This window comes from Podarcis melisellensis (assembly GCF_964234715.1).
Source record: "Podarcis melisellensis genome assembly, chromosome: 9".
Lineage (NCBI taxonomy): Eukaryota > Metazoa > Chordata > Lepidosauria > Squamata > Lacertidae > Podarcis > Podarcis melisellensis.
Genome location: NC_138541.1, coordinates 60134990 through 60160546, shown reverse-complemented (window position 1 = coordinate 60160546; position 25557 = coordinate 60134990). Strand labels below are relative to the sequence as shown.

Genomic DNA, 25557 nt, shown 5'->3' with positions numbered 1-25557 from the left:
TTATGTGTCAGTTGGCTTACCAACGCCTGGGCGTCGTGTCATCAAGAAACCAGTGTTGTTTTTGTGGTCTCTGCATTGCTAATCTCAAGGCTTGATTACTGTAGCACACTTTATGTGGGGCTGCCCTTGCACCTGGTCTGGGAGTTGCAACTAGTACAGAATGCACTGCGCACCAAAGCAGATTACTGGCTGTGTGTTACTCCATTGCTGGCAGAGCTGATTCTCTGCCGGGCCAGGCTCAAGGTTCTTGTGTTAATTCACAAAGCCCTAAACAACTTGGGACCTTCTGATCTCTTATACTCCAGCTCGATCATGGAGATCCTTTAATGGAGATCCTTAAATTCCACTCCCCTGAGGTTCAGTTGGCCTTCATTTAAGGACTGAGCCTTTAAGACGGCAGGCGCTGCCCTGCCTGTAGGGGTTTGGCAGAAACTACCACACCTTCTTTCAGAGGGGTGACTGATTGCACATGAGATGGCCTTCTTTGTGGTGGCCCAGGTTGTGGGATTTCTTCCCTCTGAGATGCATCTTGTACTAGCATTGTACAGTTTTCAGCATCGCACCAAGACACAGCTCTATATCCAAGCTTTTGGATGAGTGGATGTTTTCTCTCGTGCTACATTAGTGCAATCCTATTTTGCTGCTCTTGTGACTTTGTTTAGCTTTGTGGTTTCCCCTGAATGAATGGTGTTGTTGTTGTTGTTTAGTTGTTTAGTTGTGTTCGACTGTTTGTGACCCCATGGACCAGAGCACGCCGGGCACTTCTGTCTTCCATTGCCTCCCGCACAGGCGCCGACTCCATGGGGCCTGAGGGGGCCCGAGCCCCCTCAATAATTTTTTTGGGGGGGCTCAGCCCCCCCAATAATCTCGGGCGCCCCTCCAGCAGAGCGCCGCCGCCGTCCCCTGCCTCCTCCCCACCTGCTCCCTCGCCAGCCAGCCAGCCGCGCGCCCTAACCGGAGAGCCCCGGCTGTCCCCTGCGAGATTAGGGAATCCTCGCTGTTTCACCGCTTCGCAGCACCACTGCCAGGGGGAATTTCCTTCCTCCTGGTGGTTTCAGCCCCCTCGAGAACAGGGGAATCCCGACCGGCCACGCCTCCGAGCCAGCCAATCGGCTGGCTGGGGGGCGTGGCTTTCCCTATTTAGGGCCGGAGCAGAGGGGGCTCGCCCTCTCTTCTCCGGCTAGCCCCCACGTTTTCGGAGGTTCCTCTGAGGTTTGATACTTGACTGGGCCGCCCCTCCCCCAGCCCAAAATGCACAGGCTGCATGCCTCCTGCCCTCCCTCCCGAGCAAAAGCTCCACCCGATTTCCTTTGGAGCTGATTAATAGGCGCAGCACGCTCTCCCCTATTCGCTCACGAGGAGGCGGCGCCACTTTATTTGCATATTCATGAGCTTATTTATTATTCATGAGCTTTCCCGGGCCCCCCCAATATTTTTTATAAGTCCGCGTCCCTGCTCCCGCAGTTTGGTCAAACTCATGCTGGTAGCTTCGAGAACACTGTCCAACCATCTCGTCCTCTGCCGTCCCCTTCTCCTTGTGCCCTCCATCTTTCCCAACATCAGGGTCCTTTCCAGGGAGTCTTCTCTTCTCAGGAGGTGGCCAAAGTATTGGAGCCTCAGCTTCACGATCTGTCCTTCCAGTGAGCACTCAGGGCTGATTTCCTTAAGAATCGATAGGTTTGATCTTCTTAATGAATGGTATACTGTGATATTTTATGCAACCTGCCCTGGGAGTATCCAGGGAAGGACAGGCTATAATTATAAGTTACCACATAAAATAAAGGAACGCATAATCTGGACACGGCGGGCCTACCAAAGCCCATGTGGAAATCTGTCTTCTTGCACCAATTTGGCTGCTTATTTCAAGCTGCCCAAAGAAAGGTCACCATAAATTATTTTGCCTCCTTCAAACAAATGCTGACAGTGGTTATCAAACATTCAGAAGGGCATTTGGCAATCTATGACTTTAAAAGCCAAATGAAGGGCTAAATACGTAACGCATTTATGACCTCCATTCATAATTATATCCAGCATCAAGCTGACTGGGCGCAACGTAACTTTTCTAGTCTGGCATTAAGAAAATAGCTGTGCAACTGGTTTTTCCCACGACACCATTGTTATTATGGTCGATGGGACCATATGCAAACCTGAATCCGTGCCAAGCCTGTTATGGATGGGGGCTTAAGGGCACTGTAAGGGGTTGAGGCGGGAGAGAGTAATGTGGCAAAACCTACTGACTGACACATCCAATTTTGCATTGCTTGTAAAAGCAATGCTTCACCGCATGTAGCTATGACTATATATAACATGCAGCGCATTCCTAATCTTCCCCAGAGTCTGGCATTTTATATTTCCACCTCAAATATCACTCCCACTTCAAAAGCATATTTCTGTGTCCTTATCACTGATACCTACTAAATTTAATTACACTGTAATACAGGTCAATGCAGGAACCTCCGCACTCTGACTTCCCTGAACTGGAATATGTTGTCGCAGAGAATATCTTGCAAAGCCAGGGTGGGATGTTTGGGTAAGGCAGGGCAGAGGATGGACTTTCAGCCCATACCTATGTAGGTTTGCTAGGAAACAAACCTCACTGAGTTTAATGAGACTTGCTTCCAAGTAACCTCGGTAAGGACCAAAGAAGCGGCAGGATGCAAAAGTGATAAAAGAAATACAGTGGTACCTCGGAAGTCAAACAGAATCCGTTCTGGAAGTCCGTTCGACTTCCAAAATGTTCGGAAACCAAGGCGCAACTTCCGATTGGCTGCAGGAAGCTCCTGCAGCCAATCAGAAGCCACGTCGCGTGTTGGGGTTCCAAAGAACGTTCGCAAAGCGGAACACTCGCTTCCGGGTTTGCGGTGTTCGGGAGCCAAAACGTTCGACTCGCAAGGCCTTCGGATCCAAGGTAGTAGCATTTCATAAGAAGAAGGAGAGAATTGCCATAGCTGTTCAGATTCAGCCAGCCTAAGGTTGGTTGGTTTATGAATCGTTTCCTATAAAATATTTTGGAAGTAAATTAACAAAAAAGACATCAACAATAAAAACATATATAAAACAATTTCATATATAGGGCCTGAACAACTTGGGTCCAGGGAGGGAGCCTCTACCCTTATGGTCTTGATCCAAAGATTACACAGGACATTTCCCTCCTCCTGCTTCATAGTACAGGAGCTCCATGAATGTGGGTAACTTCAAGAATTTTTCCAGGAGGGCAGGCAAAGTAAAACACTGCAACGGGGCTGCAAGCTAATTTATCACCCCAAAAAATGAGGGCCAGCACATTTTGCCTCCTATCTCAGATTCTAGAAATGCTAGAAGCTTTTTTTAAAAAATGGAAGCTTTAGATATCTAGATTATGCTTCATTTTGGTGCCAGGGGGAGGCTGCACCCTTCTGTGGACACCCATGTCCACATGGAGGATAACACCAGTGAAATAGTCATTTTCTTTGTAGGTAAGATTCAGAAAGGGACGCGGGTGGCGCTGTGGGTTAAACCACAGAGCCTAGGACTTGCCGATCAGAAGGTCGGCTGTTCGAATCCCTGCGACGAGGTGAGCTCCCGTTGCTCGGTCCCTGCTCCTGCCAACCTAACAGTTTGAAAGCACGTCAAAGTGCAAGCAGATAAATAGGTACCACTCCAGCAGGAAGGTAAAAGGCATTTCCATGTGCTGCTCTGGTTCGCCAGAAACGGCTTAGTCATGCTGGCCACATGACCCGGAAGCTGTACGCCAGCTCCCTCGGCCAATAAAGCGAGATGAGCGCCGCAACCCCAGAGTTGGCCACGACTGGACCTAATGGTCAGGGTCCCTTTACCTTAAGATTCAGAAAGTATGTGAAACAGAGCTTCTGGAACAAGTCCTCTGCAGGAGATCTCAGAGTACAGAAGGGTTCGTATGGAACAAAATACCTTTTCGGTTTTGCTTGTATAGGCTGTTTATATCTTGAATCGAGCCTTTAAATTTAACTGGCAACAAATGAAGGGTTCGTCAACTTTGGGCTTGTGTTTGTTCTCCTCTGTCTGCTCTATGGAATATCCATTTCCTTCTCAGCTTTTTACGGGTGATCAATCTGTAGAATGGTGTATTATGCCTTCGGTTAATGGAGAAGGATTTCCTTCATTACCAGTTAGGATTGTTCCCACATTAATATAACGGTTCAGGCCCACTCTTACTAATAAAAATGAATGCTTTTAGGGATATTTTTAAGAACCTGTGATAGTCAAAGAAGTAGTTGAGTGACGCCAGAGGGCCAATCTGGTGTGGGTGTCTTATATACAGCTTCCAGATCTGGCCTACTGTCACTCTGGGCAAGTTTGATTTTCAGATATCTGAGGGGTTGTCTTGCAGAAAGCAGAACTGGAAGCAACGGGTGGCAATTGTGGGGAATCAGATTTTTTTTTTTTTAAGTAGGACAGTAAAATCTGTTCAGCAGTGGAACTTTCTGCTATGGGAAGCAGTGGGGTGGGGGTGGGGGTTTGCTGAAAAGAAGCTTGCATCCTGCTTTGCAGATCCTGCACTGAGCAGGAGGTTGGTCTAGATGACTGCCGAGACCCCTTCCAATTCTATAATTCTCCCTCGTGCCTGACTGCAATCTGACTCTATCCACCAAGGCATTTGGGCCCCCTTGGGCATTAAAATGTCTTAGCCCGATAAAAAGTACTATAATTCATGCAATAGAATCATCAGTGCCCTACAGCTAACAGTCTGTTGGATTTTCTTGCTGTATACATTACGCCAGCAAATATGCATTTCAAAATAAGTCTCATTAGTGAGATCGTTAGGAGCTCCTACCCAGTCTTGTGTGCCTCCCGGGAGCTCATCTCCTGTCAAAAATAGTTGTCAGTAAGATACCAAAATGCAGACCAGCTTACAATATTCTAGAGAAGAGGGAGTGCAAGGCTTTGCACTCAAGCGTTTCAGGGGTACAGAAGGTTTTACAGACTCAAAGATTAGCTTATTGATCAGTCCTACTGCCCCGGAACAATATTGATTTGTATTTTCTTCTCATTTAACTGCTCCTGAAACATATTTTCAAGTTAATTATCCTCGCTGCCTTGGCTGGAAGGCAGATGCAATGTGCTTTGGATACATGGTGACACACAGGTTTAATCTGTATATTTTAATGATCAAAGCAGTGTCATCGGAGGACCTGAGCTTTAGTGTGCCTGCTTAGGCTGACGTGATAAGCTGCAGTGAAAAGGTACTTAACTCTGGGACTGGAGAAAATATTTCCGCTATTTGTCTGAAACTGGCCACTTACCTAGTCCTGGGGATGGTGGCAGTTGCAGCCTGTCATGGCAGGCATTGGATCTGGAGAAGCAACGCTGGACTAGATGGCTAGCCATTAGGAAATCCCATTGGATTGGCGGCTTTTTCCACCATCATGAGTTTGAAACTGGCCAATCCTGCCAGTCCGGTTGGGCGTGACTTTGGGAGCGAACTGGAGTAGAGCACCATTTTCTTTTGATTTCCTGGGCAGGAGAGAAATCAAAACCGTTCAGCCAGACATGTGCATCAAGCCAATGTCTTATAACTTTAAAAGGCAATTTACAGCCGATTGTGTGAACTACTTCAGTCAAACAGAATTGTGTTTTTGAGATGATACCAAGCGGTTGCTCTGTGATGGCTATAACACATGATGTACCGTATTTTTCACTCCATAAGACACACTTTTTTTATTCCTAAAAGGTAAAGGGAAATGTAAGGAAAAGACACTGAGGCAAACAAGAGGGAAGGGAGTGTTGAAACAAAGCTGCTGAGCAGCTGATCGGCAAGGGATCGGGAGGGACATAAGGGACTCTAGAGATAAAGGAGGCTGCCTGGGAGCAGGGAAGTAAAAGCACATGGATCCTCGGGATTTTTGCATTGGGTCACCCCAAATTCACCATCAGATCACCTAGCATGTCCATACTATAGCCTGCACCCAAAAAATACGGCATCCACTGTTTCGTGGGGCCGCAATGGCACAAAAACGTGGTTACAAAGCACAGATCCACATGGATCCTCAGGATATTTGTATTGGGTCACCCCAAACTCACCGTCAAATCACATATCATGTCTGTGGCACAGCATGAACCGCAAAAATCATACATCCACTGTTTCGTTCAGAGTATTTTTTTTCTTGTTTTCCTCCTCTAAAAACTAGGTGCGTCTTATGGTCAGGTGCGTCTTATGGGGCGAAAAATACGGTAATCATCATTTGATATTGCAACAACTGAGTGATGAGCATATGTGTGTGGACTGCCCAAGAGAAAATGCAGGTGTCCTGAAGTGACAGCACTATTTATTACACAGCATTTCTGTGGCACTTGTTTTTACATTCAGATAGTAGATTCAGTGGTGGGAGCTGTGCTGGACATGGGATTGTGGCAGAATGGGCTCCCAACTTAAGAGCGTGGAGAAATTGCATTTATTGTCACCAGAACTGGAAGCCCTACACTCAATTCCATGTTTTACTGCTTCTACAGTGGGATAATGGAAGAAGAAACTTTTTAAAGAATTGTAGCCGAATTCTCACACCAGAGACTTTTATTAGAGTAATTTACCAATTCAGATGAAAATAAGGCCAGACGTTTATGGGACTAAAGACATACTAAATCACCAGCTGCTTTGTCTTTATATACTGTCCCAAGCCCAGGAGCATACATATTATAAATTATACTCAAAAGTATAAGACAGCTCCATTTTCTCATCCTAGATGAACTCAAAGGAACCTCTGCACTTCATTTCACAGATATGAGACCCTGTTGTCTGCCTTCCTAAATGACGGTTTCGAATCAGTCAATTTAGTTGTCTCACACAGGAATGGATTTTACCCCCATACCAAGCTATATTCCAAAAGTAATATTGATGAAAGTATAAATATAAATTAGCCCCCCCCCTGTTTGAATAGTATTTCAAGATTCATATTACAGTTCCTTAAAATGCAATATATTAATAATCTTCTATTTAACATAACATTGGATCTACTATAAAATAGCATACTATTTTTTCTTTACATCAATAGTTTTTTAATACCTATAATCAAAACAAAATGACTTCATTAATTAGATCCACATTTCATTTTTCTTAATTTATCTAAACCTCCTTCAATGGATCCTATTTTCTCTTTAAAAAACCAAACCAGTTTATATCTAGTAGGAACTGTTTCACCAAATTCCTGGCTATTTACAAAATCCAAATACCAGTCTGCTAAAATCTTGTCCATCGTTCTTTGACTTCCCATTACTTCAGGTTTGTGAAACAGCCTTTCCAGGACTATGTTTTGCCAAACTTTACCGTACCAATATAAGAATGGAAGATTATCATTTCTGAATAACTCATTGTCTGCAACAGGATAATTACATATTGGCTGAATAAGCTGAGATATGACCAAGTCTTTTGCTCCTCCCCACAACAGCCCCATGACTTCTGGTAACCATAGTTTCCCATTTTTCCTGAGCTGAGAAACCATGGTTAGCACCAGCTTCAGAACAAGCCATGATATTAAACCATGGTTTGAATTTAGTGGTGCTGTCAGGGCAAGACTTTGGGGGCAGAAGTATTGGGCTCCACTTTGTAGGAAAAAAAGGAGGACCCCCACATTTTAAAGCAACCGAGGCAATGCATGTTACCATCTAAAGAGGGAACTCCCATAAAACTACCAAGTCCAGATCCTTCCACCCCTAGTGAGTGCTCTGCATGAACAAATATATTGCAATACTGCCAGAAGTCAATTTAATGTCTTGTTCCAAAGCTGGTCCAAACAAAATGGGGGACTGGTTAATTGTGGCTGCCCAGTTTAATTACAGCTCTCATGAAGGGAGTGAAAGGGCTGTGTCTACAGGGTGAAGATTCTTCATTTTTTGTATTATTGAGCAAAGATATGATCATCCACACCAGGTCTCTTCTTGTAGAATCTACATCAGTGGTTTTTCAAGCAAAGTTCTGGAGAACCCTGGAGTTCCTCAGTGAAAGTCCAATAAAAGGAGACAAGTTTCCCCACAAGGTCTGTTGCCTTTTGTTACCTATTATCACCTATTATATGCAATTACATGAGACTCATGAGGTTTGGCTAGCTAGGGAGCAGAATTAATTAAATTCAGTTTTTATTTAAAGGTGAATCTATTAAATTTCCACTTTTTGAGACAATATGCAAACCAAAACACAACTATCCTTTGAAATTCACACATATCCAAATGTTGCAGTGTAGTTCTCCAACCAAACAATGTTTACAAAGATGCACATATTAGTGGGAAGGGCACTTAAGAAAAAAAATACAGTAGTGAAATTAAGATACAAAAATGCATTGTATTAGGGGAAATTGCTTGCAAAGTGTGTACATTAGTCAAAACTGTAAACAAAAATCTGTTTATTTGGAAAAATAGTCAGAAAAATGCTATTGCATGAGAATTCATGAGAGATTGCAAATAAAAAAAAAGCAAATTGCTGCAGAAATTTAAAGAACTGTATTTTATTTTGGAAAAATGAGAACCTGGGATAACTGAAATTGACAGATCGTTCCATCCCTAGTAAGTGCCCTGCATGAACAAAATAAATGTCCTAGTAAGGTAAAGGTAAAGGGACCCCTGACCATTAGGTCCAGTCATGGCCGACTCTGGGGCGCTCATCTCGCTTTATTGGCCGAGGGAGCCAGTGTACAGCTTCCGGGTCATGTGGCCAGCATGACTAAGCTGCTTCTGGCGAACCAGAGCAGCGCACGGAAACGCCATTTACCTTCCTGCCGGAGCGGTACCTATTTATCTAATTGCACTTTGACATGCTTTTGAACTGCTGGGTTGGCAGGAGCAGGGACCAAGCAACAGGAGCTCACCCCGTTGCGGGGATTCGAACTGCCGACCTTCTGATCAGCAAGTTCTAGGCTCTGTGGTTTAACCCACAGCACCACCTGCATCCCTAAATGTCCTAGTAAAGGTCCCCAAATCTTCTGGGATGAGTTGGGATTCCATCTCAGCCACGCAGGGTTTTTCAGTATTAAGTCAACTCAAGGCAGAGCACATTTTCTCATAGGCTGAGGGCCTGTGCATGCATAGTGCAATACATCCTAATTGCATTTCTCCACCAAAACAGGGACCCAGAATGTGTGCTTAAATGGTTACATTATTCCCAAACTAGCTATGAAACTGGAATGTGATATGCATGTGGTCCAAACTGCTGTATAAGTTTTTTAAGTGGACATTTGTACATATGCCAAGCAAAACATGGGTTATAAAATTTACCTTCATGCACTATAACACAGGACAAGTCAAGCATGCGAGGTGAAGTATCGGGGTGCAGGAATTCTGTTCCTGCTTCATTACACACTTCAACCGGCCTTGGATTTGAGGGAATTGCACAATTTAAACTTCATTTATTTGCTGTGTATCGTGGCAATGAAGGGTCCAAGATCTGGTGTTTAAGGGTGACAATTGCTTTCCTTTTCTGCATAAGTTTCATTTACTCGCTGTGGTGGTGTCAGACTAGTACAAACAGGCCCATATTGTCTGAAGAAGTAGTTTTTTTATAAACAAGGAGCTTATTAGTTAAATGAATAAACCCAAGCAGAAGGACTATAAATGTATAATGAACGGATTGGCAATTTTCCTCTTTTCTTCCCCAAGCTTCTCTTTTCATAAATCTCTACGATCAAAGAAGCCTTTAGACGCACAATAGCAACCAGTGCTATTACGCGCCGAGTGATAAAGCAAGGGCATTATTAGTTGGGGCTACTAAAGACAAAAGATTGCAGCGAGAGACAGATTCCTTCCTGGGGGATGAAAATAATGGTCTCATAAATACATCTTCCAATGTTAGCCACCACTTTAAAACTTGCAAGTATAAATTGTGTTCCCGGGAGTGCTCACCCAGACAAGAAGCTATTGACTCTTTCTTTTTTTTTTCTTTCCCCTAGCTAAGATTGAAATGCCACAAGTTACTCGGTTGTAGAGAGGAATTATTGAGAAGCTTGCAACTCCTGGAAAAATTGACAAGACAAGGCTATCGGTAATATAGCGAATGAACGGTGAGTTGCCCAAGCCTAGACAGGTTAAAAACTGCTTTCTCCATTTGCTGACTTTGTAATTGGTTTTTTGCCATTTTAAGCTATTGCTCAGACTTTCTGGCTCATGGTAATCTATAAAAAAAGATAAGGATTCTTCAGTGAAGCCACATTACGAAGGATTTATTAAAGGGTTTTCCTCTTGCTGTAATATCAATACTGTGCGGAGAGATGTGGGGGTATGCTTTCCATTAGTATAGAGAGGGTTATTGAGCATCTTGGAATGCCTTCTTGGTTTGATCCCATTTGACAGTGCAGTAAGTTAAGCCCAGAAGGAAGGTCAGTGCTAAGCTGGCATTTCCAAAGGTCATATCCTTGACCCCATTTTTATTCAGTTTTTGAAAACTGATTTTTGTTTGTTTGTTTTGGTAGCTATTTCATGGAACAGTCTAGCATAGGCTATGGGACTGTCAGGTACCAAAGATAAACTTGTAGTTGAATGCAGCTTAGATATCATATTTGCTGGTTACCAAAACCTTCTGTTTTTGATGCCTACCTGTTGTTGTTGTTTAGTCGTTTAGTCGTGTCTGACTCTTCATGATCCCATGGACCAGAGCACACCAGGCACTTCTGTCTTCCACTGCCTTCCACAGTTTGGTCATACTCATGCTGGTAGCTTCGAGAGCACTGTTCAACCATCTCGTCCTCTGTCGTCCCCTTCTCCTTGTGCCCTCCATCTTTCCCAACATCAGGGTCTTCTCCAGGGAGTCTTCTCTTCTCATGAGGTGGCCAAAGTATTGGACCCTCAGCTTCAGGATCTGTCCTTCCAGTGAGCACTCAGGGCTTATTTCCTTCAGAATGGATAGGTTTGATCTTCTTGCAGTCCATGGGACTCTCAAGAGTCTCCTCCAGGACCATAATTCAAAAGCATCAATTCTTCGGCAATCAGCCTTCTTTATGGTCCAGCTTTCACTTCCAATACATCACTACTGGGAAAACCATAGCTTTAACTATACGGAGCTTTGTTGGCAAGGTGATGTCTCTACTTTTTAAGATGCTGTCTAGGTTTGTCATTGCTTTTCTCCCAAGAAGCGGGCGTCTTTCAATTTTGTGGTTGCTGTCATCATCTGCAGTGATCATGGAGCCCAAGAAAGTAAAATCTCTCACTGCCTCCATTTCATCCCCTTCTATTTGCCAGGAGGTGATGGGACCAGTGGCCATGATCATCAGTGGTCATTATGCCTACCTAGGACTACAAAAACAGGTAGTTGGCGTAACAAGCAGCTGGCAGGCCACAGTACCATACGGTGGGTGGGCTGTGTTCTGCTTAGTGGGTCACAAGTTGTACCCATTTTCACTAAATAGAATCCAGGGTCACTAAATATGTATGAGGCATGAGGCATTAGAAGGCAAGGACAGTGCAGTCCAGTGGTCAGAAGCGCTCTATGTGGGGCTACCTTTGAAGGTGACCCGGAAACTACAACTAATCCAGAATGCGGCAGCTAGACTGGTGACTGGGAGTGGCCGTCAAGACCATATAACACTGGTCCTGAAAGACCTACACTGGCTCCCGATACATTTCCAAGCACAATTCAAAGTGTTGGTGCTGACCTTTAAAGATCTTTAAAAGCCCAGTATACCTGAAGGAGCTTTAAAAGCCCAGTATACCTGAAGGAGCTTTAAAAGCCCAGTATACCTGAAGGAGCATCTCCACCTGCATTGTTCAGCCCAGACACTGAGGCTCCAAGGGCCTTATGGCGGTTCCCTCCCTGCAAGAAGTGAGGTTATAGAGAACCAAGCAGAGGGCCAAGTAGTGGCGCCCGCCCTGTGGAACGCCCTCCCATCAGATGTCAAGGAAATAAGTGACTATCTGACTTTTAGAAGACATCTGAAGGCAGCCCTGTTTAGGGAAGTTTTTAATGTTTGATGTTTTATCGCTTTTTTATTATTATTAATATTCTGTTGTGAGCCACCCAGAGTGGCTGGGGAAATCCAGCCAGATGGGCGGGGTATAAATAATAAAATATTATTATTATTAAGGTGGAGTCAACGCACTGAAAGCTAGCGTAAAGAACAAGAGTGTATACATGAACCAGCGGGGTACAAATATAAGAATGATAATGATGATAATGATGATGATGATATCATCACTGTATCTCCACTGTCAGAGACAGTATGCCTCTGACTGTCAGTTGCTGCTAATCACAAGTGGGGAGATTGCTGCTGAGCTTAGGTCCTGCTTTCAAGCTTGCCATAGACATAGGAATGCCCACTATGATAACAGGAACCTGGACTAGGTGGGCCATTGGCCTGATTAACAGCCTCTTCTTATTGTTACAAAAGTTGGGTGCCTCCCCCTGTAGTAAGATTACAGAGGGTTTCAGGCATTCACCCTGAGTCTGTGTTCCTTTGGAGGACCAAGACACGGTGGAGACAGCCGTAGCTTTAAGAAATATGGTTTATTCACCTATTCATGCCTTCAGTCTGCATGGAGGGAGCCCAGATCTTACAGCATGGTCATTTCAAGAGGGGTTTGTCCCCCACAGCAATGCAGCCCTGGAGTCCAAGGCATCTCTCCCAGTCAGCCTTCAGCCAGCCTGCCCAAGATGGATCCCAGCTCCCCCTCCCCTGTTTCTCCTTCCCAGAACACCTTTCTTAAAAAAAAACCCTCTCTTTTCGCCTCACTTCAAACACCCCCCCCCATCATTTTGGCAACATCTGGTTTGCATAAGCCAGCCCAGCGATTCCTTGTCTGGCACAGTTCTGCAGCTTGTACTTTCATCCATATGCCAATCAATCAGAATCCTACCATTTATTAATTTCTAGGGTTGGGAGGGGATCCCCCAAATCTAAAACATTATGTTCTTACTTCTGAGACTCCAGTTTCCCCTCTAACATCGAGGCTTCAGATAAAAGGCGTGTTAATCTTTTCTTTGCATATTCCTTCTCACGAGAGCTCTTGAATTAAGGGCACTATAATTTAATTCCCATTTCAGAACCAGAGGTAGTATGCACAACTCAGTTGATTACTGAGCTGCTGATCGAATTTGGATAATTCATTACCTTTGGAGGCAGAAGCAGCACTTAATTCTTCCATACTCTTTCATGCTATCCCCCCTCCCCCCCAAGTCTGATGTGGAAGAAATAATCTCAGGAGCAAAAGCTGAAGAAAGTGCACATTTAATCACCAGGTTTTCCACTGATGGTCCCAACTAGGGACCAAAATTACTATTTTGTACCTGGGCAAAATGCAACCCAGTACGCATGTTGATTATCTGTGTGGGGATTTTATCTTCAACTAAGTAATGATTTACTTTTATTCATCACTTACTGCATAAAATGTCTCATAAAATAACTAGATTCTGCAGTTTTCTTTCAACTTCCTTTGTTGCATTTTCCTGAATTGGCAGACATTCCCGTGACATGGGAATCAGCTTGCATGAGTTGATACTTGATGGACTGAGACTACCCAACCAATTAACATAAAATATCTCTGCCAATTGTTAGCTTGTTCAGCATACAAACAATAGATCTTGTAAGGGGCCTGAAACCAAGCCTATCCCTAAACAATATCCAATAAGCCAACACAGAATAGAGTACAGGGAGTTATCTTTCATCCACAAGGTTTTATAATGTTTTCCCTTTACCTATATGTTCATTAGGTGGCATCAACTAGGTACAGTGGTACCTCGGGTTACATATGCTTCAGGTTACAGACTCCGCTAACCCAGAAATAGTACCTCGGGTTAAGAACTTTGCTTCAGGATGAGAACAGAAATCGTGTGGTGGCAGCGCAGCGGCAGCGGGAGGCCCCATTAGCTAAAGTGGTGCTTCAGGTTAAGAACGGACCTCCAGAACAAATTAAGTATGTAAACAGAGGTACCACTGTAGTGCCTGAATCACAGAGAAGACACAGTTGGTTCAGTAGGGATTATTGCCAGGTTAGAACAGCAGCCTAAGTAAGCAATAGCACAATCCTGTGCATGTTTACTCAGAAGTAAGTGTGTACAAGGAAGCTTATTGATAGGTTAAATGTGCAGAGGATCTCAGTGTAAGTAAATAAATACATGTTCTTCCACATTTAAATCATGATGTAACTGTAAACATGCTTTATTTGACACACACACACACACACGGTGGAATCTCTATTAGTTACAAAAGTGTTACTTTTTATTTGAAAAAAATAGAATATCCACTACTGCTAGCACACAAAAAGCCAAGAGATCTTCAATTCAGATAGCAGACCTGTTATTAAATGCAACGCAGTTGTGATGAAGCAGGAAATGAATTTCCCCCTTTTCATCTGCCTGCCTGGCAATCCCGTTCTCATCTCCTGTGATATGTGAATGCTTTACACATTTTGAAGAATTGGTCTTCAAAAGACCCAGGTGCTTTGCTGCTATTTTTTCCTCCCCACCTCAGCCTTTCAGACAGAATCAAGGCTTGCTGGCAATTTAGTTTCATTGTGATCTGAAAGCTTGACACTCCAAACAGTACAGGCTTAGCAGGAAAGATGACAGAACAGCTCATGTGGTTATCTTCAACTCCCAGCTAAAAGTCCTTGATGCATTCTAAATGATCTACAAACCATGCTGGAAATTCTTTTAAGCAAGGCATAGGAGAGAGACCCGTCCATGTCTACACCCACCCACCATGCGCTCATTCCTGAATGCTGCTTTAACATAAATGATTTTTTTAAATGACAATAAAGGTAAAGGTAAAGGGACCCCTGACCATTAGGTCCAGTCGTGACCGACTCTGGTGTTGCGGCATTCATCTCGCTTTATTGGCCGAGGGAGCCAGTGTACAGCTTCCAGGTCATGTGGCCAGCATGACAAAGCCGCTTCTGGCGAACCAGAGCAGCACACGGAAACGCCGTTTACCTTCCTGCCAGAGCAGTACCTATTTATCTACTTGCACTTTGATGTGCTTTCGAACTGCTAGGTTGGCAGGGGCAGGGACTGAGCAACGGGAGCTCACCCCATCGCGGGGATTCGAACCGCCGACCTTCTGATTGGCACGTCCCAGGCTCTGTGGTTTAACCCACAGTGCCACCCGCGTCCCACAGCGCCACCCGCGTCCCTTAAATGACAATATTCCCCACTAAATGGAAAAGTTGACTGTTATAAAATATCTGCTGTGGAGAATTATACAGGAGAGATATGTTTTGTTGCAGCTGAGGAGGATGAATGTGTCCAGTTGTGCTGTTGCAAATGCACCATGGCGTTTCTTCTCTCTGTGCTCCTCCCAGCGGTCATGCCCCTTCTGGTCACTGCTATGTATACACGACCTGCCAATTTGTCTCCAGATACCGCGGTCTCTTGCAAGGGATTCCCACATGGCAGGGCTAATGTTGCCAGCCTTCAAGTCATGTTTGAGACATCTTTGTAACACAGAGTTGGTCTGCCAACAGGCCTCATGCCTGATGCCAGCTCCCTGTAAAACACTTCCTTGGGGATCCTGCCATCTTCCAGTGTAGACGTCGCTGAGACGGCAGTATGAACATGCTGGGATTGTGTGCTTTAGAGAGCAAATATTTGTTTGAGACTCTGTCCTTCCTTGTGATGCCCAAAATCTTTCTGATGCAGTGCATCACTGGCGATGGAGCAGGTTGCTGGTTTATCGGGTCCTCCCTTAAAGAGGGCACGTGTTGCGTTGAGACCTGGCAACCAAACCCTGTGTTTTGGGTGGGTTGATTGATTGATTAGCCACAACACCCAATTGGTAGGACCCTTGATGCTGGGTTTAATCAGGCCAATGGGATGCAAGCTAAACGGATCAAGGGAGCTATATATACTCATGCACACGACCCAGAGCTTCCTCTTTCGGCTTGTGCATCAGAACACACACCCCCACCTCTCCCTATATTTAGGGCTGTGTGCTTGACCTTGCTATGCCGTCGTGTGCTGTCTGTCGTTGGGACAAGGACACGGCAGGAATTTTCCCCACTTGGCCGATTGGCTGGTGCCATTTGGGTTTCGCCTGCCGCGTAGCAAATTGTCACAATTTGTAAGGTTGCGGATAGGCCCTGGTTCAGGTGATAGGGATGGGAGAACGCTCTTGCCATCCCTATGCGAAGGGTATTCCATTAAAGGAATCCAGGGACTGTGAGGGGGTTGTGCCCGTGCCTGAGTCCAGGGGGCATTTGGGTGGTGGAGATAGCCTGTTCCCGGCTTTCCGCTTATCCAGGTGTTCACCCTAGGCTGGACTATGCTGGTGCCCTGGGTCAGCGCTACCTGCAACGGTGCAGGGAGCTAGTCGAACCAGAGCCTATGCAACCATTCACTTGCTGCAATCAATAAAGTTGTGGCCTAAATTCTGCCAAAAACCAAACCAAAATTTGAGACTTGTCTGAATTTATTTAGGGAGAAGAAGAGAAGACTTTGGATTTGATATCCTGCTTTATCACTACCCAAAGGAGTCTCAAAGTGGCTAACATTTTCCTTTCCCTTCCTCCCCCACAACAAACACTCTGTGAGGTGAGTGGGGCTGAGAGACTTCAAAGAAGTGTGACTAGCCCAAGGTCACCCAGCAGCTGCATGTGGAGGAGCGGAGACGCGAACCCGGTCCACCAGATTATGAGTCCACTACTCTTAACCACTACATCACACTGGCTCCACTGGGGAGGTTTAAAGGTCTGAACACGCAATGGTGGAACCCAGGTAGACAAAATTGTCTACCATCTCAAGTGTGCTGGCAATGTAACAAAGATAAGGCAACAATACACAATGACATAGTTAAAATCAATCTGTGCTATTTGTTTACTTACATTAATTATGTCATTCTATATTTCATTATTGCGGTATTGTGTTTTAACTGCATTGTAAACCACCCTGGGATGATAAATCAAATAAACCAAAATGTATCAGTAGGTTGAGAACACAAAATGAGCAGTAAGGGGCTTTGTTACTCCCCTCCCCCATTTGTTCCTGTAAAACATACTGGGAAACTGTCTTTAAATTATTACCCAAGGAACTAAGAAACATCAGTTACCTGACAGCAATAGCATTACTCTGCAGCTTGATTGAAATTTTACCATATCCTATGGGAATACTTTTAAATGGTTGCTTAAGGCAACTGATTCCTTGGTGTAAGTTTCACGTTATTTCCAAGTTTGATTTCCCTTCTGATTTTCCCTTTCATAACTTGCTTTCGGCATGAGCCGAAATATTGATACAATTGTTTTGGTCTTCCGTCATTGCTGCTATAAACAGGTGATTCATGCTTTCTTCTGCAAAGTTTCCTCTATGGGCTGCTGTTGAATTTCCACTGCATAGTTTCTTCACTCCTCCTCGTTTTCTTCGTTTAGATTAGCTCTGATGATATTGAAATGTTTATGGAACCAAATAAAACCCTCCCTTCTTCTTTCTAATGAACCTTTCATTTCTGAACTGAAAGTGAACAAGAAAGATTCAACACAGTCTCATCTTTCTTAAGAAACAAATAGACTATAATTCACTATTTTATGCTTCCATTCATCCAAACAAACAGCAGGGAACCTAATAAAAAAGAAAGAAATCTGGGTCATGAATACTGGAGGGATCTGTGAATTGCTTTTTATGTAAGAAATATGTTTTGTCCTGTATAAGAACCATAGTGAATTATTGTAGTCAGAATCCAAAAAGCTACTTAGGTTCACTTAAGGGGCTTCTGTTAGTCTAGTGCAGGGTAGGCAACCTAAGGCCCATGGGCCGGATGCAGCCCAACCGCCTTCTCAAACCAGCCTTCTCAATCAGCGTGTTTTTACATGAGTAAAATGTGTCCATTTATTTAAAATGCATCTCTGGGTTATTTTTACATGGTGTTTTTACATGAGTAGAATGTATCCTTTTATTTAAAATGCATCTCTGAGTTATTTGTGGGGCATAGGAATTCGTTCCTTTTTTCCCCCTTCAAAATATAGTCCAGCCCACCGCATGGTCTGAGGGACAGTGGACCGGCCCACGGCTGAAAAAGGTTGCTGACCCCTGGTCTAGTGCAATTAAAGCCCCATGCACACATTTTATTTCTAAGGTGACCTTCATGCCTGTTTACAACTGCTTTTGAAACTTCCCTGGTGATTGCAAGGCTAAAACCCTTTTTGGACTAATTAAAATGTAGACGTTTGCTCAATAAGAGTCAGACCAGAAGCGCCTGAAGTCCAGCATCCTGTTTCAAACAATGGACAACCAGATGTCCCCATAAAGCATACAAAGAGAGGGCATGAAGCCAGGTATTTGGTATTCAGGGGTATGAGTGGACCTGACGACAAAATGTCTCAATGACTGCTCCCCACATTAAATGGAGGGTGCCCTTTGCATGGTCGCGCGCAGCCCCCTGGACCCTATGCAGCACCATTAGCACAGGCTTGGCTTCACCTTCCCCCAGGTGGGATACCTGGAGGTCTCCGCCTACCTCAGCCAGTTGCCCAATCCTGCCTGGGGAGGTGTTGCCAAGGTGACCAGGCCAGGTAGGGGGAGGGACTACCTGCCCACACAATAGAAGGAGGATCTTACCTGTGAACCTTCAGTTGGCTCCAGAGCTTCTCCCACCCTACCCACCCTCAGTTAAGACTTCTTTTGCAGGTTAACCTTTTCTCCACAGGTATGTGGGCGCTGCTACGTCAAGGTCGCTGTTGAAGGGCCGGAAAGGAATTCTCCTGCATTGGCAGGTTTGCCTTTCCCATAGCTAAACGTCAGTTTTTGGGCGGTATCAGGCCTTGGGCAGAATCCTTTAGTCTATCTTCCCTAAATGGGGGGGTGCAGCGGTGACCCACGCCCCCCTCCTCTTTGCGGCGGCAATACCAGGGTTCCCCGTTAAAGGGGTTTGAGGGGAAGCTTTGGCCGTAAGCCTAGAGGTTGTCATTGCTCTCCCCTGCGATGGAGGCGGGCTTTCTCTGCTTGAACATATTTTTCTCCAGAGCCAGCCCATCCCCCCCCACACACACACTGGATAACCCTGATGTTCCCCAGATCCCCGGACTGGGAGGGATAAACGCCCAATGCCTGAGCCAAGGTCTACTCACATCTGAAACATAATAAAGTTGTGAGCTCCCGGGGTGAGCTCCCGTTGCTCGGTCCCTGCTCCTGCCAACCTAGCAGTTTGAAAGCACGTCAAAGTGCAAGTAGATAAATAGGTACCGCTCCGGCGGGAAGGTAAACGGCGTTTCCGTGCACTGCTCTGGTTCGCCAGAAGCGGCTTAGTCATGCTGGCCACATGACCCGGAAGCTGTACGCTGGCTCCCTCGGCCAATAAAGCAAGATGAGCGCCGCAACCCCAGAGTCAGTCACAGCTGGACCTAATGGTCAGGGGTCCCTTTACCTTTACCCTTTACCTTGGGTTACATACGCTTCAGGTTACATACGCTTCAGGTTACAGACTCCGCTAACCCAGAAATATTACCTCGGGTTAAGAACTTTGCTTCAGGATTAGAACAGAAATTGTGCTCCCGTGGCGCGGCAGCAGCAGGAGGCCCCATTAGCTAAAGTGGTGCTTCAGGTTAAGAACAGTTTCAGGTTAAGATCAGACCTCCAGAACGAATTAAGTTCTTAACTAGAGGTACCACTGTACTTCCCAAGGAGGGAATATACCAGGAAGATCCCAGCCTGGCTGATCCTCAGCAGCTAATGATGCATAGCAATCAAAGCTGGTCCAGGAATGCTCTCTTCTGATCCTCAGAGAACATCTTCCAACCAACATAAAACCAGATGTAGCATAAGTTTTTATCTATAAATACAACCTTTAGTTATGAAGTGCCTGTTTTCAGAAAGATAATGCACAAGTGATCACACACACACACACAAACACACAGAGGGAGAAACTTCCAAACCTTTCTTCTCTGTGCTCTAAGGCAGTAAAACGCTCGTGTCTGAGCTAGCTGCCAGCTTTCGGTCTGAGCTGTTTATTGCTGCTGCAGCAGATGATGGAATTCCTTAGTCTGTTTTTCTCTGATGCCTTCAGCACTTACTTTTATTTCCCCACCAATCTGTTAAGGAAGGTTTCTTTTACTGGCGGGCAATCCTATGTTCAATCCATACTAGCATGTTTTGAAAAGACAGTAAGATGTAATAATAATAATAATAATAATAATAATTTATTATTTGTACCCCGCCCATCTGGCTGGGTTTCCCCAGCCACTCTGGGCGGCTTCCAACAAAGATGAAAAATACACTAAAATGTCACATATTAAAAACTTCCCTGAACAGGGCTGCCTTCAGATGTCTTCTGAATGTCAGGTAGTTGTTTATCACTTTAACATCTGATGGGAGGGCGTTCCACAGGGCGGGCGCCACTACCGAGAAGGCCCTCTGCCTGGTTCCCTGTAACGTGGCCTCTCGCAGTGAGGGAACCGCCAGAAGGCCCTTGGAGCTGGACCTCAGTGTCCGGGCAGAACAATGGAGACGCTCCTTCAGATATACTGGCCCGAGGCTGTTTAGGGCTTTAAAGGTCAGCACCAACACTTTGAATTGTGCTCGAAAACGGACTGGGAGGCAATGTAGGTCTTTCAAGACCGGTGTTATATGGTCTCGGCAGCCGCTCCCAGTCACCAGTCTAGCTGCCGCGTTCTGGATTAGTTGTAGTTTCCGGGTCACCTTCAATGGTAGCCCCACATAGAGCACATTGGAGTAGTCCAAGCGGGAGATAACCAGAGCATGCACCACTCTGGCGAGACAGTCTGCAGGCAGATAGGGCCTCAGCCTATGTACCAGATGGAGCTGGTAAACAGCTGCCCTGGATACAGATTTGACCTGTGGATGTCTTTTTGATTTTCGTATGTATGTATGTATGTATGTATGTATTGAACGTTATTAATTCTGCCCTTCCTCCCAAAGGAGTCCAGGGTGGCAATTTCTCCAGAAACATATTTCTGTTCTTTATTCATTGTTTGTCTCTGTGCCATATTCTGACAAAGTTGGGCTACGCACTTGCAGTTGTTCCATCATCTCAATATGGGTTGTCATCCCCATCTGTTGACATGGAATAACTTTAAGTGCATGGTTAGCAGGATTGCTCAGCCTCACAGGAATAAGGCCGTGTTCTGCTTCCACCAAATTCCTTCTTATTCTCCAAACATGTGATCCCATGGAATCCTCTAATAACAAGAACATGTTTTTGGGCCCCTTGGGGACTCTCTACTCTTCCCATCACAAACTTTTGTTGAGCTGTCTATCACTATATTAGCAACATTAGTGACTACCCTGATTGTCCCATATGTCTGCATGGCTCAAATAATCATGAACCCCACACATTTCCAGGCTACCTGATTTGGTTCTCCCTCAATCTCCCTCCATTTTCCTCTAAGATACAGGGGCAACCAGATAGGCTGCAGAGTGCTGAAGAAGTGTTTACTGGAAGGTAAAATGAATTCACCGCTCCTGGCCTCTTCACAATGGTAAGGTAAGCTTCAAAACCCTCATTTAGAATTTTCTAAAGAAATTCTCATTTGTCCTTGGAACGAGGTATAAAATGGAAGCATAAAAATGGAAGCCTCTGTCTCAGAGGAAGACAACTTTTGATAAACTGCAGACAGATTTTGGCCCAGCGCTGGTTGAACGAATGGTCATAAGGGAAACATAGTAAATTCAAATCTCTATAGGAACAAAGAATCACTGACTTGTTGAAACAAAACTGCTTTTTTCCTCAGGTTTGGGGTGAGCATAGAACCATTCGTTCACTACGAATATAGTGTGGCTTATAGAATTCCCCTTCACATCTCACATTTTTATTGATTGGACAATAAATAAATCACTTCTTACTACACTGTGTAATTCCTATCTGGACACATAAAGAAGATTATTCCCTTTAGGTTTCAAAACTCTGCATTGGCTCCAGCATTCAGTCAATGTGACATTTTGGAGAACAGCTGCTACCAAATATAAACCTGTCTCCGGTAATAATGCCGCTATAAAATGAAAAATTATATATAATCTGAACTCTTTCTACACTGCGGTAACTTTTATATGTTCCAAGACACATAAATATTATCCACCAAGTTTTACATTCTCTTTCCCACAGCTTCAGCTTCCTGGAACTGCCTCAAAGCCTCCCCCCTCCCCCATTTGCTTACACTTCCTGGCATTGGCCTAGTACAACTGAGGGCCAGACTAAATGTAACACAGGAGATCCATGATTAGGATATCCTAAACAGCCTTGGTCCTGTATACCTGAAGGAGCGTCTCTACCCCCATCATTCTGCTCGGACACTGAGATCCAGCACCAAGGGCCTTCTGGCGGTTCCTTCATTGCAAGAAGTGAGGCTACAGGGAACCAGACAGAGGGCCTTCTTGGTAGTGGCACCCGCCCTGTGGAACGCCCTCCCTTCAGGTTTTTATTCCAGCCAAGTTAACAGCTTGGTTTTTGCACACATACACCCAAATGTCTGCAGTGTTTTTATTCCATCCGAGTTGACAGAGCACCAGGAGACTTTCAGGGAATCCCAAGCTTCACTTGAAGGCCTTGGAGCCAACTTCTAGGAACCAAGAGCCCCAATAAAATATTGAGGGGGGTGGGACCCTGCAAAGTTGATGGGCATTGCCATTCAAATGGGGGGGGGGTGTCATGTCATGTGATTGTGTGGGGCAGGGCTTACTTGCCCCCCCCCCATTTTATTCAAGTTGGCACCCCTGCTTGGAGGGTCCAAAATGAGATACCCCAAATCTGGTTTATAAGCCACTTCATATTCCTAGCAGATACACACTTTCTAATGCAAAAGGCAAAAGACCTTTACTCTAAAAATGAAATGTTCATTTTATCTGATTCAATGCAGCTGCTCATCTTCATTTCTAGCTGACTACTGCCAGCTCCATAAATAGAAAAATATGCATTCAGCTCCCATTAGCACCAATGGGACGTATATGGTTATAAATCCTCATTTAAAAAAATAGAAATATATCCCTTAACAACTCTACCACTCCAACTTGCATCCTTATAGTTGCAATACGCCATCTGTGCTGGCATCCAGGAATCAGTCATATAGGAGAAAGTTATTTTTCCCCACTCGCACTTTCCCCCGTGATAGCAGTAAGTTAAAAAATAATTGATATCCCATAAAACGCAGCAAATGAAGAGAGCATTGCAACCATAAATGCACCAAAGAGATAAATTCATTCTGATCATTAATAATCTGAGAACATTAAAAGAAAAACAAGATGTAAACGCAAAAGAAAAGTCAGTCTCTCATTGCATTATTACACTTTTCCCAAAACCACGAGCACTCAGACAATCTAGGGGCACACAGCACTGTGATTTTCTTTGGACTGAGAGATCACTTATGGTGCTTTCAGCTTACTTACAAATATTCAGGTTGAACAGAGGTGGAGGTGGACACCGTCAACATCCCAAGAGCTGAAAAACTGTGCTCTACTTCAGATCTTCCTGTACTCGGAACAGGGAGGATGGGCGGGCATTAGACTGATGTTTTCTGTGATAGGAATTTTGAGGTCTTAGATATATGGTAATATTCATAAGTGTACCAACCAAGCACATAGATCAGCACAGGAAGACCAACCTGAAACCATTTTGATTCCCAAACTGACCAAATGTTTTCCCTGCATGGAGGGGGGTGTCAGGGAGCCTTTCCATTGTCTCAGGAATTGAGTAATCAGCATTTTAATGGGTGACAGACTATCAGGAAAGACGATCAGATAACCTGGCAAACAGGAAAAACAACATTCAAATTTCTGTTTTAGACCGCCTTTTCTGTGAAGTAGGTATGATATATCTGGGGGGTGGTCTTAGGTTACACTCCTTCTGTGATGTATGTATGATGTATGGAGGAGTGGTCTTGAGCTCCAGGGCAGGGAATTTAAAATGTCTATATAAGCCCTTGCGCACCATTGTTCTGGGTTCCTCCTCCCTCCTTTGTGTGGTGAGTGAGGACCCTGTTGCAACAGATCAATAAAGATCAGGCTTACTAGCTACTTTGCTTCTGAATATTCTCTGGTTGGCCTCTGTTATTTTCTCCTACCAATAGGGAACCTATATAAGGACTCTATATGGGCTCTTGGATACCCCATAAGGGAAAAGGACAGATTTTGTTTACGATATTGCTATAATATAGGATCCTCATATATAGGCTGAATCACTTCTCTAAGATTGATTCCAGGTGGGATTTTATATTTAGAATGTATTGTCCGTATCTTGTTTTTCAGTGTGTGTGATTGGCATCTTAGGTTCCACACATTTCGTTCTTCCAGACATGGATATTCATTGCTATGCAGTCACAACTCTTGCTTCATCCTTCTTTACCCTTTTCTGCTTCTGGACACGTGGTATTTCTTTATACGTGTGTGTGGACAGATTTCCACCCGAAGTGCACAAGCAAATGTTACCGGCCCTTAGTTATGCTGTTTTTCCATGGGCAAAATGGAGGGTTGTGCATTTCAGGCAGAATAGCAACAATATACATTTTAATTTAATCTTGTTGTGTTTTATTAAATACTGTACTGAGGTCTTGCGCAAGAATGACCGCTCCCCACATTAAACGGGGGGGGGGTGCCTTTGCGTGGTTGCGCACAACCCTGTGGAGCTCCATTAGCACAGGCTTGGCTTCGTCTCCCCCAGGTGGGATACCTGGAGGTCTCCGCCTACCTCAGTCAGTTGTCCAATCCCGCCTGGGGAAGCGTTGCCAAGGTGACCAGGCCAGGTAGGGGGAGGGACTACCTGCCCACACAATAGAAGGAGGATCTTACTGGTGAACCTTCAGTTGGCTCCAGAGCTTCTCCCACCCTACCCACCCTCAGTTAAGACTTCTTTTTCAGGTTAACCTTTTTTCACAGGTACGCAGATGCTGCTACGTCAAGGTCACTGTTGAAGGGCCAGAAAGGAATTCCCCTGCATTGGCAGGTTTTGCCTTTCCCGTAGCAAAATGTCACAACTTTGGTGGTATCAGGCCATGGGCGGAATCCTTTAGTCTATCTTCCCTGAATGGGGCGGGGGCATGCAGCGGTGACCCACACCCCCTTCCTCTTTGCAGCGGCAATACCAGGGTTCCCCGTTAAAGGGGTTTTTGAGGGGCGACTTTGACTGTACGCCTAGAGGTCGTAATTGCCTTCCACTGCAACGGCGGCATAACGGGGGTGGCTATCTCTGCTTGAACAGATGTTCTCCAGAGCCGGCCCATCCCCCCCCACACTGGATAACCCTGATGTTCCCCAGATCCCCAGCGGGGGACTGGGAGGGATAAACGCCCAATGCCTGAGCCAAGGTCTACCCACATCTGAAATATAATAAAGTTGTGGCCAATTTTAATCCCATAGCACGTTGTCTGGAGTCGTTATTCCACATGGGGGGGCGCCCAGGGTTTTGGGGACTCCGCCTGTCCACGCAATGTTATTTGGCTGTACTGATCTGCTATTTGATCTGTTGGGCTGGGGTAAGTGGCAATGATCCAGAAAACTAGGAATGCCACATAGGCCCTCATAACTGTTAATGGAACAACCATGCATTCTACCCTCTCCAAAACCTTCAGCAGCAACGAAACACCAAAATTATGATAAGTCTTATGCAAGACCTCTGTTTTTTGTGGTTGCAGTCTCTGAGGTAATCTCCCACATTTACCATGTTGAAATGCTGAGATACGGGCATGGCCAAACTTGGCCCT

The 25557-nt window shown here is 45.0% G+C and overlaps 1 long non-coding RNA gene across 3 annotated transcripts in view; it reads left to right on the top strand.

The window, feature by feature from the left end:
• Positions 1-25557, top strand: part of LOC309377444 — a 37999-nt gene that overhangs the window by 5576 nt on the left and 6866 nt on the right. Inside the window, exons 3-4 of one of the 3 annotated variants that reach the window (XR_014171576.1) lie at positions 9891-10001; positions 21265-21348. This is a non-coding gene — a long non-coding RNA (uncharacterized lncRNA). Of the gene's footprint in view, positions 1-9890; positions 10002-21258; positions 21354-25557 lie in introns of all 3 variants that reach the window. The other 2 variants (XR_014171577.1, XR_014171578.1) reach the window with 2 other exon arrangements.